General features: G+C 43.8%; 1 protein-coding gene across 2 annotated transcripts in view; it reads left to right on the forward strand.

Moving 5' to 3' along the window:
- LOC138300760 (polycystin-2-like protein 1) overlaps positions 1-20,667 on the forward strand; it is a 2,286,574-nt gene that overhangs the window by 207,485 nt on the left and 2,058,422 nt on the right. The gene's annotated exons all lie outside the window — the stretch shown is intronic.

Consider the following 20,667-nt stretch of genomic DNA (forward strand, 5'->3'; position numbering starts at 1 on the left):
ATACCTAGCAAGCTTCTCTTTGCACAGGAATTGGAGTTGGAATTTAATCCCCAACTAGTAATCGTGGGCTTTCGAGTATTGTTTGAGCTCTTGTCGCTGACGTTAGGACTCTGTGGGGCTGATTTATGAAAACTTAGCGCTTCCTTTACGTCATTTTTTTTTTTTTACGCAAAAGTGGAGCAAACTTACAAAATATAATTATTTTGTAAGTTTGTGCCACTTTTGTGTAAAAAAATGACGTAAAAGCGGCACTACCTTTTATATAAATCAGGCCCTGTATTTCTAGAATGATACCAAGCTTTCTCAGGTGGTGTTATCATTTTTTTTTTTCTTTTAATATTTGTCATTTAAGGGAAACTTTTTTTGTTGCTTACAGTTGGTTCAAAAAGCAGTTATCCCTGCCATGATGTCACTTCACCTCAATTATTAGAATTTGGTGTATCTTTTTCTTATCTTTTGTCACCCTCAGCTTGCACAGAGTGTCTGCTAGCTCCCTTTTTGAAGCTGGATATGAAACAGAAATCTCCAGTTGCCCTCAATTTGCTGACTTCTAATGTTGAAAAGAAAGCTTTGTAGTTGGTTTGTTTCATTCTCATAAGACCCAGCTGCGTTTTGGTCGATTAGTCCTATAAAAAAGTGACTGGTAGTTAAAACCCGCTACACACCTCACTGTATGCCTCGTGATTACTCATTATAAATATATCATTGGCAAATGTTTCCAAACAGATGAGTTATAGGTTGTTTTCTCTTTTTTCTTTTTTCTCCCTTACCTTAGAAATAATAAAATACATAAAATGCTGTGTGTTTTACGATGCAAAAATTAGTTTTTCTAATATCTTGAGAGAGATATCTTATTTGGCATAGGTTGAACCATTGTATTGTATATTTTTCTTGATTTGTTTGTTAATACTAATAGAGTTTTTACTATGACATGTCTCTTTGATATGTATATTTCCACATTTTGCTATATTCCTGTATGTTTAACTCCTCAATAGAACATTTTTTAACTTAAAAAAGTGACTGGCACGTCCCTGTGAGGAGCTGAACATTTAGCTCTTCCTCCTCACTTCACTATGCATCTCTGCTTCAGAAGGGGCCTCACAACATTGATCTTTTAATTTGCATTATGTGTTTCTCAAAGCAGAAATACCATTTTATGGTATTCATGCGCTCCTTAGGCTTAATACACAAATACATTATTTATTTCTGGATGTCAAACATGAGATACAATGTGCAGGGAGTAGCTGCTATTTCTCATTCAAAACCTCCACTGCTTATGAACAAGTCGTCTGTAGGGTGACCACCTGTCCGTAATTTACAAGGACAGTCTGTAATTTCATACTCCTGTCCGTTGTCCATGAAAACTTCTTCTACGGATGCAGTTTGTTCGTCATTTGAAGAATGCGGGGTGCTAGCCAGTTATGTGGCTTGATTTTAGCCTCCAGTGGCAGCCCAGAAGGGTGGCCTGAGAGTGCAAGGTTACCTAGGAATTGGCTTGTATTTCCCCATCCATTCCTAGGGCTCATCAACAGTGGCGGCTCCTCCGCTGTGTTGGAGGAGTGTCACCCCACCACCCCTGCCAGCAGGAACCACTGCAAATCCTTTAACAATGAAAGGATAATAAACTAAGTTTAATATCCTTTCGTTGGTAAAGGGGCGGGGCATTGGGGATGGCGGGGACGAAACTCCCCTCAGTGCACGTGTGTTTGCCCGGCTGTCTCAGGCCAGCCAAACACACATACGCACTGTGCTTTCTCCAGCCTGGCACTGTGTTGTCTGGCTAGAGAGAACAGGCACAGGCTCCCGGTCTGCCTGGGAGCACATTCGCTGGGGGCTCCCAGCCAATCCTATCGCTGTTCTAAGCATTGCCTTCTGAGGAGACGGAGAATCGGCGCACAAAGATGAGTTTATCATTTAATATTCCACACCCCCCACACCCACCCCGCGTGCCGCCCGACCCTTTTAACTCCAGCAAGCTGCCACTGCTCACAAACCCAGCCCTCCCCTACTATCAAAATAGTTTCTTTAGCCCTGGGGTTATTTGAAGGAGTATCAAGCACACCTTTGCTCCTTTACTTTCCTGGTTCAGTGCAGGTGAGTCACGAGTGAGCTTATTGTTCCTGGCCCAAAGTGCCCACTTTTGAAGCTAGGAACAGACTACTAACCTACCAGTGATCCAGAACCATACCCTGACAGTCCTGGAGCGCGAGAACTGACTTGATTGGGGACAATCGTAGCTTCTGCAGCTGAGAAGTTAAGGTAGTGTCTGAGGCCGGTTGGATACTGTCAAGTCGGCCTGCATTTGTAAATGAATTATTATTTGTTTGGAACAAGTTTGTCTTTTTCTCATTTTATCACATACATTTTTTCCTTCTCTCCCGCTCTCTCTCCCTCTCTCTCTCCTTCTCTCTCTCCTTCTCTCCCTCTTCCCAGCATTCTAGTTTTCTCCTAATTCTCACTCCCATGGCCCGTTCTCATCACGCTATGCCTCGAGGCACTTGCTCCCCACAGGAATCAATGAATGTTCAGCCTTTGTTTGTGTCAAGTGAGGATTTTATAAATGCAGATATACACCTTGGGGTGCTCCCAGAATATCAGCCTACATGCTGGCTGACCAAATTGAGTGATCCAAGGAAATTATTTTAATTGAAAGACCCTTAGTTAGCTTTGTGCTATGTTCACGGTTGCAGAGTCGAGCCAGTGGTTTGACTTGGCTCTAAGAGACAATGTACGAGCTGAGCGCTGAAAATGTTTCCTATATAAATTATATAATAGCCCCACATAAAGTATGGTAAGGTCTCTTCAAACGTCAAACAAGTGTATTTCTCAAGTCACGTCTTATCATTGCACCAGGAGGTATTTTATAAAAGTGATATTTTTTTTAACACAGATTTAGACCCTTTCTTGTCCCGCCTGCGCCTCAGAGTGCCCTTAGTGACCTAAGAGAAAAGCCAGTTTTCGTGGGCACTTTGTATGTGTCTCAAACAGGACAACATTATATATAAATGAAACACAATATGATTTTGTATAGTTTGCTTGCTGAAGTCACATATTCGAAGGTGCTTTCATATGTGATAATGAAGAAAAAGGAAGATGTGAAAAGTAAAATATTTGCCTAATATCACACAATTTGGTTAAGCAGGAAGCTGGGACTAATCCTTTGCTTTCTGGTTTTTACGTTATACAAACCATTCACTAAACTAAATGGGTATCTACGTGGCTCACCTTTTTTTTTTTTTTAAATCTCCAATCTTAATGTATTGTTTTTAACTCTTTGCCCGTAAGGATAGGGTGTGTATAGCAGGCAGAAGCTGTATGAAAGTTCAGCTTGTTTTGACATCTTGCTGAGTCTGGCTCGATCTTTTCGTTGGCTTCAGAGCTTCCATTGGCTTGCCCACCTTGGTGGTAAATGAGAGCACCTTCAGTTATTCCAGCCTAGCTTTTCGGGACAACATGAGCTTCATCTGTGTCCCCCTAAAAAACTGCTGTTCTGAAATACAATATCAATGAGGCGAATAGATTTTCCTTTATAGGTTAAGCGCCTGGATCTCTGTAGTGATTGCATATATCTGTGAGCCGCCTTTCTGTTCCTGCTGGAAGCAAAATTGTAGCTTTTTCCTACACTTTAGCATTTTGTTACAATATTAATGTAACATACCCTGTATTTAGCGAGAATTACTCCAGGCATGCATTACTGTTGTTTTGTGTGACCTATTCCAATTTTAACAAAATTGTCAGGTATATTTCCATTTCTTAAATCAGGCCTTTAATGTGTGCATGAAGAGCGGTAGGGTTATAAAAACTTGTGTGATTCTAGCGCTTATCAGCAATAGCTGATGTAGCACAATTCTCATATAAAAAATAACCCATTTCCACAGTCTTGCATCCTCATACTGCATGCTGACTCGAAAATATCCTCTTATATACCTAAAATCCCAACAACAAAAAATGCCCTTTAAATAAACTTCTGATTGTCACTTCTCCTATCTTCTTTCAGATGGTCCACACCTTCCCTTCCATCCTCTGCATGCCTCCTCTACCCGAGCACAACCTACTGTCACATGCATGCTTTTCTGAATTTCTATTATTGTTTCCTACAAATTGCCCAAACCCCATTGTTAGACCTGGCAGCTCTTGGTGTGGTTTCCCTATTGTCTTTGCTTCTCACCTCCTGTTTTTGGATCTTTCGTTTTTGCTGGTTTTGATACTCTGGGCACTTTACCACTGCAAACCATTGCTAAAGTGCAAGTGCTCTCTGTCTAAATGATATTGGTATTTGGATTTTCCATGCATAGTGTATTTGATTTACTAGTAAGTCTCTAGTAAAGTGCACTAGAGGGTGCCCAGGGCAAGTAAATCAAATACTACTAGTGGGCCTGCAGCACTGACTGTACCACCCACATGAGTAGCCCTGTAAACATGTGTCAGACCTGCCACTGCAGTGTCTGTGTGTGAGGTTTAAAACTGCCAGTTCGACCTTGCAAGCATACTCACTTCAAACACAAGCTAGAGACAAAATATTATGCACTCGTCCCAACACGCACTCTGAAAGCCAGGGCGGCTCAATCCATGTATCAAATATAGTCTTAATGTAACAGTCTTTAAACAAAGTTCTCATTCCTTTGATATTTATTTTTGTAGATAGTGAAATTCATCCAACAATCAATCTTTATCTAATGAATGAAACTTTGATGGCTTTTTTTCCAACTTAGTTCTATAAGTCCCAATACATTTTGGGTAAGCATTCTTCATCAGGGGAACTATGAAAGAATTCAACATACATGCAAATCAGGCTTATGGTATTGCTGAACAGTATCAACAAAATATTAATTAACATGCTGTTTTTGAACACACAAAATAGGTGAATGTACCAGATGTTTCATGCAAAAACTGCCTCCATGGTATCAAGAAACCATGTCTCTTCAAAAGAAGATCTAACACAAGAGAAAATTAAGATGTACTCAGTGTTGAAAATTGTATCACCCACCAATTAACTGTACCAAAATTGGTTGATGCGCAAATCCTGAAAACTACATTAAAAAAACGAGAAAATGAGCCCCATAGTGAACTTGCCCGATCCGTACTCATATAAATCTTATCTTATGGCTCTGCAGAGAATCAAAATGCTTTCAGTACTAAATAAAGTGCTTGAGTCACAGAAACCTTGTTCGCAGTGTGTCATGCGGTACTTGTGACAGAACCCTAAACTCATAATGTGTTGGCAAGTCATGCGCTAAACTAAACATGCAATGCATCAAAACTCACAAAATTCCAAACCGCTGAAAACCAACAGGTAAACTGCTGTTGTCTCCAGACTGACAATGCAGCACCCTGTAAAATGAACTCCGTTATACGCTCAGCTAAAATACCGTAGTGGCCCTATCCCCCATGCTAACTGAGGTGTTACATACCCTCGAGATCTTAACCGAAGATACTTCTTCATAACGACTATAATGGGCTAATAAATAGAGGAATTACAAAGGACTTCCTCTAACACGTCATGGCATCAAAGGACGGGTACGTCTCAGTGACATGACGTAAACGCGTAGATCACTACTGCAAACAAATAACGTCATGTCATTGTGATTTCCTTTTTTCTTTTTCTTTTACAGTAACAATGACTTGCACTTGAGCCATTTATATTACATGGTGTTATTTGTTCACGGTAGTGACTTGTGCACAATGTTTTGGCTCCAGCTTGTGTTTTGAATTGTTCTGGGACTTGGGCAGAATCCCATCCAGCGCAGCACCTACATTTGTTTGTTTGTTTAAAGTAGATCACTTCATAGAAGACAGTGTGCATGACTGCCTTGTTGTTTTTTAAGTATACCCACTTGCCAGGCCCAAACCTTCCATTTATTCTACATGTAATTCACCCCTAAGGTAGGGCCTATGTAGCCCAATGGTCAGGGAGCAATGTATTTAAAAGGTATGACATGTACTGGTGTATTTTACATGTCCTGATTGTGAAATACTGCCACATTTTTCACTATTGCAAGGCCTCTCTCTCCCATAGGTTAACATGGGAATTGCCTAGAATTATCTTCTAAGTGTAATTTCCTATTAGGAGCAGATGGAGATGTGGAGTTTGGGGTCTCTGAACTCTCAATTTTAAAAATACATCCTTTAGTGAAGTAAGTTTTTAGATTGTAAGTTTGAAAATCACACTTTTAGAAAGTGGGCATTTTCTTGCTTAACTATTTTGTGTTTTGCCTGGCTACTGAATACAAGTCTGGATCAGACTTACAGTCAGGCTGTTTGTGAATTCCTTCTAGACTGTGACACAAAGGGAGCTGAGGTATGTCCTGCATTTCCCGATGAGTCTTTCTGGGCTAGAGTGGGAGGGACGAGCTGACACCTGCACTTAAAAGGGCTGTGCCTATCCCCTCACAATAGAGTCCCCACATTCCTAGTGTGAGTCTGGTGCACTGCAAGGAAGAGGCAGGATCTTGTGAACAATAGAGACTTTCCTTTGAAGTTTGCCTACTTCAAAGGCAGACAGGAGTATAAGTAGTGGACCCCAAAAGACAGACTTTAGATTACTTCTGGATGAAGAGGAACCTCTGCCAAGCTGAATGACTTGATGCTTGAGGAGGACCTGCCACTCTTCCTGTTGCTTTGTTGTGCTGGCCTGCTGCTGCCGCTTCTGCATTAAGAGGAAAGACTTAATCTGCCAGCACCTTGGCTGTCTTGCTGAGACCCCCTACCCTGCTAAGTGGTGTCCCATCCAGTTCTTGGGCCCTTGAAAGAAGAAGCTGGTGAAAGTCCACGCACCGGAGCCAAGCAACTGAAAAATTGCACCACTGCCTGTGAAATCAATGCATCTCGAGCTCAGCACTGATTCATCGCTGCCATGCGTCCAGATTTTCCACGCATCGTCACTGGGTGTTAAACTCTTTAACAACACTGCACGGACCTGAGGCTATTTGTCTGGAAACACTCATTGCTTACCAGGTGGAGAAAGAATCAACGCACTGCCCCACTTGTGAGTAAGGAATTAACTCATCACTTACTTTTCCAGTGCACGCTTGCCCATACAGCTTTATTTTTGACGCATGCCAGGTACTTTGTGCTAAAACAACGCATACATTGATTTCTACATATTAAGACTCTTTTTAGTTTAATAATTCATAGCTTTGCTTGTGTATGTTGAATTTTTGCCATTTTGGTCTTGCTTGATTTAGATAACTGTTGGCAGTTTTTGTAAACTGGTGTGGAGTCCTTTTGTGGTGTTTTCACTGTTACTGTGTGTGTTTGTACAAATTATTTCCACCTTGCCTCCGAGATAAGCCAGTCTGCTTGTGCCAAGCTACCAAGGGGGTGAGTAGGGGTTATCTGAGCTGTGTATTTCCCTTATCCTGGCTAGAGTGAGGGTTCCTACTTGGAAAGGATGCATACCGACTTCCAACAAGAGACACCATTTCTAATACCCATTTACAAGATCACAACCTATCATCCTTCCTCAGAAAGTCAGACCTGCCTAACCTAATACTGCCTAATCTCCTCTAAATCATCTATTAATCGCAGCACCCATGTGTGTGAGCTCACATACATTCATGCCCTATAATGATCACAACAAGCTCAGCTCCTAATTTTTTAATCCACCACTAAGAAACTGGATTTAATACTTTCTCAGGCATACAGGATGAACCTCAGTAGACAACAACAACCAACAATTTGACAAAAAACTTGAAAAAACTAAACTATCTTTGCCAAAGCCAAAAGGCTGACAGGTGTAGTCTCCATCAATGTGTCCATAAAAATGAATTCTTTGTCCTAAATTTTGACCTTTTGCCCTGAATGTTTACACCCACTGCCCTGAATTAGCCTCCATGCTAGGCGGTCACTCTAGTCGTTTGTGAGTTTCGGATTTTACACGTGCGTGATATTCAGATATATTGCTGTCATACACTTTTTTTATTCTAACCCTGGAGCTGTGGAGTCTAAGCGTGGCAAGGAATACGTATATGCGGCGTTAAGAATTGAGAAATGTTGTGAACACTGATGTATTCACTATTCTAAATTTACCTGAGATATTCATTTGGGGAAGCCATTGCAGATTATCCACAGTTGATGGTTCTCTTCATTACCATGAGGTTTCTCAGACCAGCCACTTACAGCGACAGCTACTCTTCTAGGTCCCACTATTTTTGTCAAACAATCTGCAGATTTAGGTGAATGTGTGAACTGCACCTCTGGATTCGCAAAAATGCATCGTAAATCTGGTAGTGTAAATTCAAATGAAACAAACTGGAAATTCTCAAGGGTAGTCTGTAATCCGAGAAATTCTGGTGTATTTATCACCCCTTTCCCTTGGTACTAACTTATCTTTTTTTGTCAGGAGTAGACACTTACTCAATTACTACACGGAATGACAAGTAATTTAATGCACATAATTCTAATTTTGCATGTATTATACTTAAGTACGGAACAAGAGTTGAATATGAATAACTCCTTTTTTTAAGCAAGGAACTGTTTGCTGTATTTCTGAAAGGTTAAAATGGAGAGCTGGGCTTTCAATGTCTGTTGGTGATGTAGTGAAGTACTAAACATATCAAGTCTGCCATGACAAAAGAGTGTAATCCTTTTATTGATTTAACAATCGCCGCAGAACAAGCAGATGTCAGCCTGCATTGTCTTGCTAATAATGGTCTATGTAAAGAACTGCCCATAATCGCTCCCAGCCACGCACACAAGCGTACATATATAAAAAAACGCAGATCCCCATATGACAAAATGACATCCTATGCTTTGTAAGTAAGCACTGTTATCTCAGGCAAGTCTTGCCTTTAGTGAAAAGCCTGTTACAGCAGATAGTAAACGATTGCTCATTCACTGCCTGAAATATAAGGAGACGGGCAAACACTTTTCCAGGAATTAAACCGCAGCTCATTACTATTTTAAGTGCCTCATCTACAGGTCCGTGGTGCTGGACCAATTTTCAAAGTGGGGGTGCTGCCATCAACGTTACGTCACTAAAGTCACAAGGTCTGTAATAAGCTAAAGCGCTACATAAAGAAGTTTAGCCATAGGGATTGTATTGTGTGTGTTGTGCTGCATTTTGAAGCACATGGTCCCTAATATGATTAAAACATGGAATGGTAGGGTACTGCCATTTATAAAGAGCACTTTTTTTTTTTTTTTTTTTTAAATGACATGCCCATTACTTTTGCATCAGGCACGTACTTTTACTGCCAAACCGGTAGGGTACACAAACAATAATGTGTGGAGATTTGATTTTTGCGCACATTAGCACACAAGTAAAGTGTATTGGTTTGTTTAGATCGTATTAAAATTGTGTTTCCACCTTAGAGTAAAATATTTCTCATTTGCTCTTTACTTGCTGCTGAAATATTTTGAAATATTTGTTACGTTCATTTACACCTATTTCAATGTCGTGTGTTAGAAAACATTTGACATTATGCAGGCTTCTCTTTTCACACACTCACTGTACCCAGGGCGTCGCCCCCCCCCCCCCCCCAACACACACACACAACCCCATTTCAGAAGTTACAGCGAGGGTGGGATTCTTGATGGGTCTCTTTTGTCTACAGCTCGGCAAAGGCTTATAATAAAGGTAAAATAGGAGAGTGAGTGGATGGTTGAGTGAAAGGATGATGTAAGAATGGATGACTGTAAGGGAGGAAAGATGGATAGATGGATGGATTGATAGATGGAAGGATAAATGGATGGATGAATGAAAGGGACAGTACATGGATGGGCGGATGGATGACTGAAAGGGTGAATGGATGGATTGATGTGCGGATGGGTGGAGTGAAAGACTGAATGGATGAGTGAAAGGGTGAATGAAGGATGAGTGAAAGTATGGGTGTAGGGGTGGATGGATGAGTGAAAGGGAGAGTAGATGGATGGCAGAATGAAAAGGTGGATGTATGAATAAGTGAAGGGGTAAATGAATGGACAGATGAGTGAAAGGGTGGACGGGTGAGTGAGTTGATGGATGATGAGTGAAAGGGTAAAAGGGTGGATGGGTGTGTGTATGAATGGGTCAGAGGGTGGATGAATGAGTGAAAGAATAGATGGATGACGGCAGGGTGGCTGGATGGGAGAAAGGGAGGATGGATGAGTAAAAGGATGGATGGATGAGCTGATGGATGGATATGGTTAAGGATAGGTTTGAAGATGGATAGACTGAATGGTGACAGACTGTTGGATGAAAGACTGAATGAATGATAGAATGTGAAGGTGAAATGGTGGATATATGCAGGTGGATGGAAGGTTAGAAGTATGAATGGAAGAGACAAGCTGTTATGGAGAGGATCACAATGACTTGCTTCACTTGCTTGGTGCCATAAGAGCTTTGGCTCAAAGTGGGGGGGAATTTTAATTTTCCGGCAACTCCCCTGCTCTGTACCATTGGATGATTATCATTTAGATACAAAATTACCTCACTTTGCAGTCAGATTAGGGAAACTAAACACTAATCTCTGTCCAAAAAAGAATAAGCAGCCGTTAATCACAAGACATAGCCTGCCATATGACATCAGTCTCTGAATGCACTGCAAAGACAAGATAAAAACCATATATGAAAGATTTATCGTTCTCCTACTGAATTCCTGCAAAGTTATTTTGAGGGTGCTGCAGCAACACCTGCGCCGCTAGTTCCAGTGCCCCTGCCAGAGGTGGTCGATAAGGACCCATAAACTAAAAGTTGATGGATATCCCATCTGTTACCTTTAGCTTCTCCATCCTTATTTGGAGGTGGCAGAGCCATGTTTTGAATGATGGAGCCTCAACTAGCTCTTGCTTTGAAAATAACATTCTCTGTGGGAAGGGCTGCCACAGAGACAACGGTCCCATGACGATACAAGGGCTGCCTCATTTAGAAAAAGACATCTGATACTATGTACTTGAGTACCCAGATTTACTAAGACTTTGCGTCGGGGTTGCGCCACTTTTGTGGCAGAGCCCCAAGGCAAAATCCTTTTTGCCATTTACTAAGCGACACAAAGTCGATTTGTATGGCTTTGCATACTTTAGATAATATAAAGTAATGCAAGGAAGAGATAACTCTGCCCTGTGTTACTTTGCGTCAGGGGGGCACTACAGGGATGGCACATGGGCATTCCCATGCATCCATCAAAGGATTTTGATACAAACCCAGACTTACTAAAGCCAGTAAACATGGGCTTGCACCAAAATTGTACGCTTACCCAAGGCTGTCATAATGAAGTGAAATATGTGAACTTCTCCTTATTTCCTTTTTACATGTGTGCAGCATTCTGCAGCATGCATAGAAAGAGAAATATTCCTTGAAGGATTGTTTTTGTGCAGGAAGGTAAGCCTTCCTGTACAAACACAGTGTTGCCTGTTACGCAGACACCCTTGCACCATGGCACCAAGGTGGATGCATTTGCTCTATACTGCATGATGTGCACACCGCTGAGAGAGAACAGACGCAGACCATATCTTAGTGACTCATTTCTGGTCTCTGCCTTACGAGCAAGGGAGCAGAGCAAGTTCCCTTGCTGTGTTGCACTGCATGAAAGAATAGTAAATTTGGCCTAAACATTTACCTTCCCTGGTCGTCCATGCACAGTATGTAGATCCCGTATATGGAAAATGCTTCCAGTGGTGTACGTCTACAACATCAGATCCACTGCATTGGAAATAAATACATCACAGGCACCACTTCCAAAGACATTGGTAAGTTTTCTTTTTTTAAATGACACCTACTTTAGAAGCCACTACACTGAATGACATATTACATTATAGCTAAATATACCTAAGTAAATACCTAGTACATATGCAGATGCACATATAATAATATGATATATGTATTACCAAGGCTGAGTATAGGGAAGGCCTTATTAGAGCCAAAGCTTTTAGTAGGGCGTGATGCCGTTTCCATCTCAACTATGATACCAAATAGCATCATGCACTTGACACATTTGCACAAAGATTTACGCTGTGGTTTTTCTCACACCTATGTTTTTAAAATTATTTAACTAAAACCAGACTGTGGGGGGGTTAAATTTTTGCAGTGTGATAAAATCACATTGAAAAGGCCTCATGACTATTGGGAAAGTTTTTCAATGTGTAAAGTCCTTCTAAAACGCAACCTAAACTGTGATTTAGTAGACAGTGCTTTACTCGTGTTGATTTTGCATTACTGTGGTAGTTATGTGGCAAGTGATGTTTGTACTGTAGAAATAGATCTGCAAACTTCGGTTTGTCAGTACTTTTTAGGCCTGGGTGGAATTTCAATTACACTGTATTAATCTGAGTAATTGTGTTACACATTTTTACTCCTCACGTAATCCTAGTGCTTGAATACATTTAGCTAGTGCAGACAGCTGCTTCCACTCTCTATTTGTGTTCTGCTGCATTTATCACTGTTTCTTAGTGCATCCTCTTGCCCGTTTTGGATGCAACAGTTCATTTGGCACTAAGAAAACAGCGCTAAATGTCAGGAGTACGTTGCGGAAAAATTCTGCCCCAAGAGCACATTTAGCAAGTGCGAGCCACTACTTGTGCTCACTAGGAGGTCCTGGGGGGTGATGGCCGATTTGCGGCTTATCCCCCCCCCCCCCTGGGGAGTTTGGGGAAGTGGAATAGCCCTGGGCGCCGTTTGGGCGCTTTGGGCTATGGCGGGACCCATGAATAGGGGGCCATTTTGTGCCCCAGGTGCCATTTTATAGTGTGCCCCGGGTAGGTCAGAGCAGCTTTTTGTAGCTGGTCGTTTTTGCTGGATGCTAAGTGAGTTAGGAGTCTTTTCTGCAGTGGTTCTGTCAGTTAGCCAGTTTTATTTAAAAAAAAAATATATATATATAGGTGAAGGATTGATGCAGGTAAAAGGTGAGCGGCGTGTTTTTGATACCTGTTTTCGCCGGGTAGTATTGTGGTCTGGTTCCTGTCAGTGTCGGTTGAAGTTTTTTTTGTCTGAGTGCCGAGTGCCGGTTGAATGCAGAGTATGGCAGCGGAAGCAAAAGTGCAGCAAGCGCTCCGCTTGCTCAAGGTGGCCGGCCGCTTGGATTTGGTGAGGCCGGCAGCGGCACCGGCTGCCCAGCACGTGAGGAAGGCGGTGAGCAGTGTGGCGGCAGCCGGCATGGCATGCTCGCCTCCACGCCGTGCGCCCGGAGCACCAAAGGTGAGTCCCCTCGGAAAGGGGAGGGCGTAGGTCTGCGGAGGCGGGGAGTGGGGAAGAGCCCTCGGCTGCCGCGATAGGCACCGAGCGCACAATTAGAGGTGTGGCGGGGCGGAGCAGGCCTCTCCACGCAGAGCAAGCAGTGCTTGAGCAGGATATGGGGCACAGTTCCTCTGGGGGGGGACAACCCCATCGGCAAAAGGCACCGCCGGAACGGCTTCTTGGAATGTCAAGTCAGGGGCTTGCTAGGATTACAACAAGGGGCTCTGTACAAGGGAATATTGCAAGTTTTGGCACGAATGCTTGCGGTGTGCCAGGAGGCATGCAGTACTCCATTGTTATGCTTCCGGGAATGCTGGGGCATCAGGGCAGAGTTCGGGATCCACAACCGGTGGGGCCAGCTCCGGGACCCAGGCAGCAAGCAGATATCAAGGGGGTCAGGGCGCGCTGGGAAAGAGCTCGTAAGCCGGTTAGGCTGGACAGGCTGCGTTATTTGCTGGCACAATACGACAATGTTGACGTGGCGCGTTTGCTTTTGAGTGGTTTTTCGGACGGTTTTCGGTTGCAGTACATGGGTCCGCGGGTGCGTCGATGGGCAGACAACCTCAAATTGATCACGGGCAAAGAGGCATTGGTGCAGGACAAGTTGAATAAGGAGATTGTTGAAGGTAGGATGGAGGGTCCGTTTGATGACTGGCCTTTGGACAATCTTATTGTTTCTCCGATTGGGGTGGTCCCCAAAAAAGAGGCTGGTCAGTTTCGGCTTATTCATCATCTCTCGGGGCTCGGTCAATGATTTCATTCCGGAACACTTGACCAGGGTATCCTATGCGTCAGTGGACGTTAGGATTGGCTTGGTGGAGGTTTTTGGCGAGAAGGCCATGATGGCTAGGACTGATATTAAGTGTGCTTTTCGCCTGTTGCCGGTGCACCCAGAAGATTTTGAACTGCTGGGCATTCAGTTTCAAGGGTGCTGGTATGTGGATAAAGCCTTGCCGATGGGCTGTTCCATTTCTTGCTCTTTATTTGAGCATTTCAGCACTTGCCTGCAGTGGATTTTTTCTCGTGTCACAGGACATAAGGAGGTGACGCATTATCTGGATGATTTCTTTTTCGTGGCACAGGCGGTCGTTTTGCACCAGTTCCAAGATCTTAATGGGGACCTGGGTGTGTCCCTGGCCCATGAGAAAACAGTTGGACCTTCAACGGTGTTGACTTTTTTGGGCATAGAATTGGATACCGGCACAATGGTGGCTAGGTTGTCACTGGACAAACAAAGGAGAATGATTGCAGCGATTTCAAAGATGGTACGAAAAAACAAGGTTACTGTGAGGGAGGTGCAGGTGTTGCTTGGGGTTGTGCGGGCGGGTCAGACTTTTTGCAGGCGTTTGGCCCTTTCCCTGGCTGGGAAGCAGTTGCCACACCATCACGTTCTGCTTAAGGTTGGTGTGAAGGAGGATTTGAGGATGTGGTGCGTTTTTCTGGAACAGTTCAATGGTATTCCTTTACGGTCTTGGCAGATGCTGGATTGGGATGTGCAGATTTTTTTGGATGGGGCGGGGGCTTTGGGGTTTGGACTGTATTGGCAAGGAAAGTTCTGCGCGGAGACGTGGACGGAAGGGGGGCAGAGTATTGCATTCCTTGAATTCCCGTTGGTGGTCGCGTCAGTAATCTGGGGGTCGTTGTTGGAACATAAGAGTGCTTTTCCGAGTGGACAACCTAGCTGTGGTACAGGTAGTGAACAGGCAGTCGGCTTGGCGATCCGCAGGTCCTGCAGTTGCTGCACGTTTTTGTGTTGTATTGCCTCCATCATGATATTCAGTTTAAGGCGAGACATGTGCCAGGTGTGAACAATGACATTGCGGATGCTTTGTCTCGTTCACAGTGGGACCGATTCCATGGGCTCGTTGCAGGCGAGAGCTTGTCCAGAACGAGGATGGTCGGTGGGAGAGAGAGGATGTTCAGGTTGGTTTTGAATTCTCTGGCTCCCTCTACTAGACAGGCGTATGTCCGGGCTTGGAGGGAGTTCAGGGAGTCCGGGGCGCGGTGGCATGCAGATGAACAAGGGAGAGTTGAAGACGTTTTGCACTTTATTATGGCGCTGTTTGAGAGACGCCAGTCGCGGATAATGATCGCAGGGAAGTTGAGTTAGGATCAAAAACTAACTTTAAAAAGCACTAAAATTGACCAATTATAGTTTATACAGCTAACCATAACTTGTGCCTCAACTAAGCACTGCTTATGACCTCATATATTTTATCACTCATGACATGTTAAATGACGACATTGACTGATGAAATCCCTGCAGCCATATCCTGACTCCAACCTACCCTGCCTATAGCCAACCCACATTTAATATTTTTATTTTGCTTTAAATTAGTTGTAGGTTCCAGTTTATTCTTGTGGCACCCACCTCTACAATTCACCCTTGCGGTACTGCAAGACTATGTGATGAACCTTGAGTGGCTGCTTCCACTGTGACACCACAGTACCACACAAGAGGACCTTACTGGGCCTGAATGAGTACCTGAGTAATCCTTGAAAGATCCCTCTGACACCCAACACCTACAAGTGCCAGGGGGTCACTTTCAGGCTTAGTATGCTGCATAAATTAAGATAAATTGAAAGTAGAGAACCCTGGGTAGTTCTCAAGTTTAAGGTGGAGAACTTCTCCTTCATATGGGGCACTCTACAACCTCATCATTATAAAACTGATTACCATAAATGTATATAGTTCCAGCATAGTTTTTAACTATAGGAGTAAGATAGTGCCATCCACCCCAAATAAAAAAGACACAGGCTTTTGCCATTTTTGTAGCAAACATTTTACCTCTAGGATTAGCTTGTACCAGCCAGGCCAGGCTGAAAAATGACTAAACGCTTTTACTATTCCAGGTACCATAATACAGCTTTGGATTGGTAATATACCATCAAAGCCAACCTGGGATTAATAAAAGCAGTCCCTGACACATGTATCTCTTTAATTGGACCTCATCAGAGAGACATAGCTTTGTCCACACACAAAGGAACATCTAGTCTAAGTCAAATCCTTTCAGGCTTAGAGTAAAGCATAAATAATGCAAGAAAGGAAGTGGAGAACCGTGTGCACTACCCAAGATTCAGATGGCGATCAGCTGCCTCATGTGGAGCACTCTACAACACCATCAACACTCTAAAACTGCTCACATTAAAATATGTTTTTCTGGCAGATATTTTAAGCATAGGATTAAGATAGTGTCACCTGCACCAAGCTAGAAAGTGACAGTCTTTTGCAATTTTTGCAGCAAAGTGTTTAAACACAGAATTATCTATTTCTATCTATGCCAGGCTGAAGCATGACAAAAGCCTTTTAACACTCCAGGCACCTTATTATAGCATTTGATTGGTAAAATACCATTCACGCAACCTGGACTGAATAAAAACAGTCTTTGACACCTATTTCACTCTCAGAGCTCATCAGAGAGACACACTATGGCCAGACACAAAGGAGCATCCAGTATGAGCTGAAGAAATACCATTTCAGGCTTAGAGGGCCACATAAATCATGCACAAAAGGACGTAGTGAACTCTGGGTAGTTTAGGTGGCAAGCAGCTCTCACATATGGAGCACACTGACACAAAACATATCATATATATATATTTTTTTTAAAATATTTTTTTTTATTCTTCTGCAAGCAGAAAAAACTTTTACAACTTGTCCCGGTTTCCCCCCCCACCCCTGAACTTCCCTTTGTCCCCGCTCCAGTCTTGTTAATTCGTTTTTCCCTCTACAATGTCTTTTCCTTGATGTTGTTACGCATCCCTTTGGTCGCTTTCCCTCTTTTATCCAGCTTGGTTAGGTTGGTGTGATCGGTGTATGTTTGCGTTTCTGTGTTTAGTCTTCCACAGAGTCTGTGCCCGATGATGAGCTTTGGTCCTCGTTATCATCACGTGGGTTTTTCAGGCGATCGAGCAAGTCATCCCAGCCCTGAACACCTTCTGGGTTTCCCACCCCCCTTGCCACTTCCTGGTGCAATGTCTCTCCTTCAGCTCCAGCCCATTTAATCACTGCCTCTTTCCATCTTAGAGTCTGAGGGTCCTTGGGGTCTTTCCAGTGCATTGTGATCTCTCGTTTGGCCAGTATCAGCACTAGATCTATAAACTTGTTCATGTTTTTTTTCTTATGTGGTCTAGAGAAACCCCCTAGTATTATTGCTGTCGGAGTAGGCGGGAGTCTTCTGTTTGATAGTGTTGCGAGGGTGTTCAATATTTACTCCCAATAATGTTTCACTGTGCTACAAGTCCATAGCATGTGGAGTAGGCCAGCTTCTGGTGCTGCGCAGCGAGGACAGAGACTGTTCGCACCGCGGTAGATAGAAGCTATCCTTGCGGGGCTTCGGTATGCTCTGAGGAGTATATATAGATTGATCAGTTTGAGTCGGGCATTTCGGGAGACTCTATATGTATGTGTTAAGATTTTTCCTCATAGCATGTCGTCTTTGTCTTCCTGGATGTCCTCCTGCCATAGGGTCTTTAGTCTAACCAGGGACTGTAATGTGTCTTTTTGTAGTGATTTATAAAGCGTTGACACCACTTTCTTGTCCCCACCTATTGTGCATATGCTGTGACATCCGGCATGTGTGGTGGGTTCTCTAGGGCCTTGCCTCCAATGTTTTTGTATTAGGGTTATAATTGCTCTGTGTGTGAGGAACATTCCGGCAGGGACTCCGTGTTGGGTCATCAGGTCTTCATATGTTAACAGTTCTCCATCCCTAAAGAGGTCACCCACAGTACTAATGCCTTCCCTCTCAGGTTTTGTGATTCTCATGATGTTGTTGCCCCCTGGTAATGCAGTTAGACTGGCTAGGGGTAGATTTGGAGAGTATGGGTGTGTAGTTTGCGTGCGTTGTAAGCTTCGATTCCAGCAATGGCTCCATACTTGTTGTTCTAGGGGTTCTGTCTTACGCCCCCTTCTTGGTGTTAGGGGTATTCCCATAATATCTGTGGTCAAGGGCTCTCGGGGACACGTGTCTGCCTCTATGAAAAAAAAATGAGTGCCACTTCCTAGCCAACCACTGAAGTTGCCCCGCTAGGTAGTACAGTTCTATGTCTGGGGCTGCCAGACCCCCTTTTATCTTCCGCCTTTGAAGTTTGTGTAGGGCTAGTCTGTGGCGACTAGCTCCCCATGTGAAGTTAGTAATAATTGCGTCGATCTCTTTAGAGATTGATAGAGGGATTATTATAGGTAGCATGGAAAAGCTGTTTAATAGTCTTGGTAGGGTCACCATTTTCACCAGGGCTACTCTACCTGTCCACCGACAAGGGTAATGTTTTCCAGAATTAAACGTCCGTTTTTAGCTTCCGGATCGCTCTGTTAACATTTCCCTCCAATAGGTCTACCATATCATGGTATATGTGGACGCCTAGGTACTGAAATGTGGTTTGGGACCAATTTAGCCCCCGTCCGTTGGCAATCTGCGGTGATCCCTGTTGTAGTGGGTACAGGAGGGATTTCTGCCAATTAATACAGAGTCCCGAAATATTGCCGAAAAGCTCCAGTAGTGTCATCGCTCCCTGCAGATCGGTGTTGAGATCGCCAAGAAATTTCAGCATGTCGTCTGCATAGAGCGCTATCTTGTGTTTGTTTGCCTATCGTAAGTCCCTCAAAGTATGTTCCTGATCTAGCAATGTGTGCGAGTGGCTCCATCGCAATAGCAAAGAGTAGGGGCAACAGCGAGCAGCCTTGTCTTGTACCTCTTCCTATCCTGTATGCTTGGGATATTATTTTGCCCGTGCGGATGCATGCTGTGGAGGTTGAATATAATAGTTTCACCCATTTAATACATCTTTGTCCGAGTCCCATCTTCTTCATCACTACTTCCAAGTAATCCCATCTAAGGCTGTCAAATGCCTTTTCAATATCTACCACTAGGACTGCTGCTGTGTTAATGGTCAGGGATTTGGAGTGTATTATGTTAATGAGTCTCCTGATATTTGTGGCTGTATTACGGTTTGGTATAAAGCCTGTTTGATCATTGTGTATCAGGTGTTCCATATGGGGCAACAGCCTGGCGGCGAGGGCGCTGCTCAAGATTTTGTAGTCAATGTTGAGCATAGATAGTGGACAGTATGAGCGAACGTCTGTAAGTGGGCGCCCTGGTTTGGGTAGGGGGACAACTATGGCTTTGTTTGTGGATGGGGGGCTTCTTCGTAAAGGATGCTTAGTTTGGGTGCTAGAAGATCAGAATATGCTTTATACAGTTCCGCCGGTATGCCGTCTGCTTCTGGTACCTTCCCCCTCACCATTGCCTCCACCCTCACCCTTATTTCCTGAGGTGATATCAGCTCTCCCAGTATTAGCTGATCCTCTTCGCTTAGAGTGGGGAGCTGGATATGTGGAAGGTCGTGCAATTGTTCAGGTCTTAAAGGGGTTGTTGGGGGGGCGTACAAGTTTGAGTAGTATTCTGTGAAACATGTGTTGATCTCTCCTTGGCCGAATAGTCTAGTGCCCGTCTGGTTTATTAACTCCATTATTAGTGAGTGTTGCCATGGTGGGGCCGCTAGCCATGCTAGTAAAGCCCCCGCTTTGTCACCTTGTGCATGTTGTTTAGTGGTGTATTTCCTGTAGTCAAAGCATCTAGGTTTTTCCATGGCTAAAGCTATCCTATTCTTAATCTCAGATATACTTGGGGCAAGTTTGGGCTTGTCAGGTCTATTTTGCTCTAGGGTTCTCAATTCTAGTTCATTCTTGTCAATCTCTCCCTCTAGCGTTTTCCTGACCCCTATTACCCCAGTCATGCAGAGTTCCCTTATGGTCACTTTGAATGCTTCCCATTCTTGGGCTCGGGTGGATGCAGTATCTTGGTTGTGTTCGAAATTCTCCTTTATTGCGTCCCTTATGTTTTGACATTGTCTTCTAGTGTGTCGGCCCTGAGTCTCCAATCTGGTATCAGGGATCGCTCTCTCTTCCAATCTAGAGTGAGTTATAGTGGGTTGTGGTCAGAGATGGTATGGCACAGATATTCTGCCGCCTGTGTTGTGCTGTTCACCTCCCGGGATGTCAAAAAGGTATCCAACCGGACGTGTAGGTCATGCAGGTGTGAGTAAAAGGAGTAGTCCCTTTCCAAGGGGTGCAAGTGTCTCCAGGAGTCTAATAGGCCCCAATCCCTCTGCCATCTTGGAAAGCCGTTGGCCGTCTCATGTATAGGAGAGTGAGATAGTGGCGGGTGTGACCTATCCATCTCAGTGTTTGCAATACAGTTGAAGTCTCCTCCTATAAATATGGTCTGAGTTAGCTGTGATCCCCATCTGTTTGAGAGTTTGTTCAGGAATGTGATTTGGTCGTGGTTGGGCGCATATATGCCCCTTATTGTGATATTTCTTCCTCCCAGGCGTCCAGTCACTAGCACATAGCGTCCCTCTTTGTCAATGACTGTGTTCACTTTCTGAAATGGGACACCAGGGCGGATACATATAAGTACCCCCCTTGCATAGGCTGAATACTCAGTTGCGTATACTTGTCCTCTCCATCGTTTCGTTAGCGCGGAGACCTCCTTGTCAATGAGGTGTGTTTCCTGTAG

The sequence above is a fragment of the Pleurodeles waltl genome, chromosome 6, assembly GCF_031143425.1.
Source record: "Pleurodeles waltl isolate 20211129_DDA chromosome 6, aPleWal1.hap1.20221129, whole genome shotgun sequence".
Taxonomy (NCBI): domain Eukaryota; kingdom Metazoa; phylum Chordata; class Amphibia; order Caudata; family Salamandridae; genus Pleurodeles; species Pleurodeles waltl.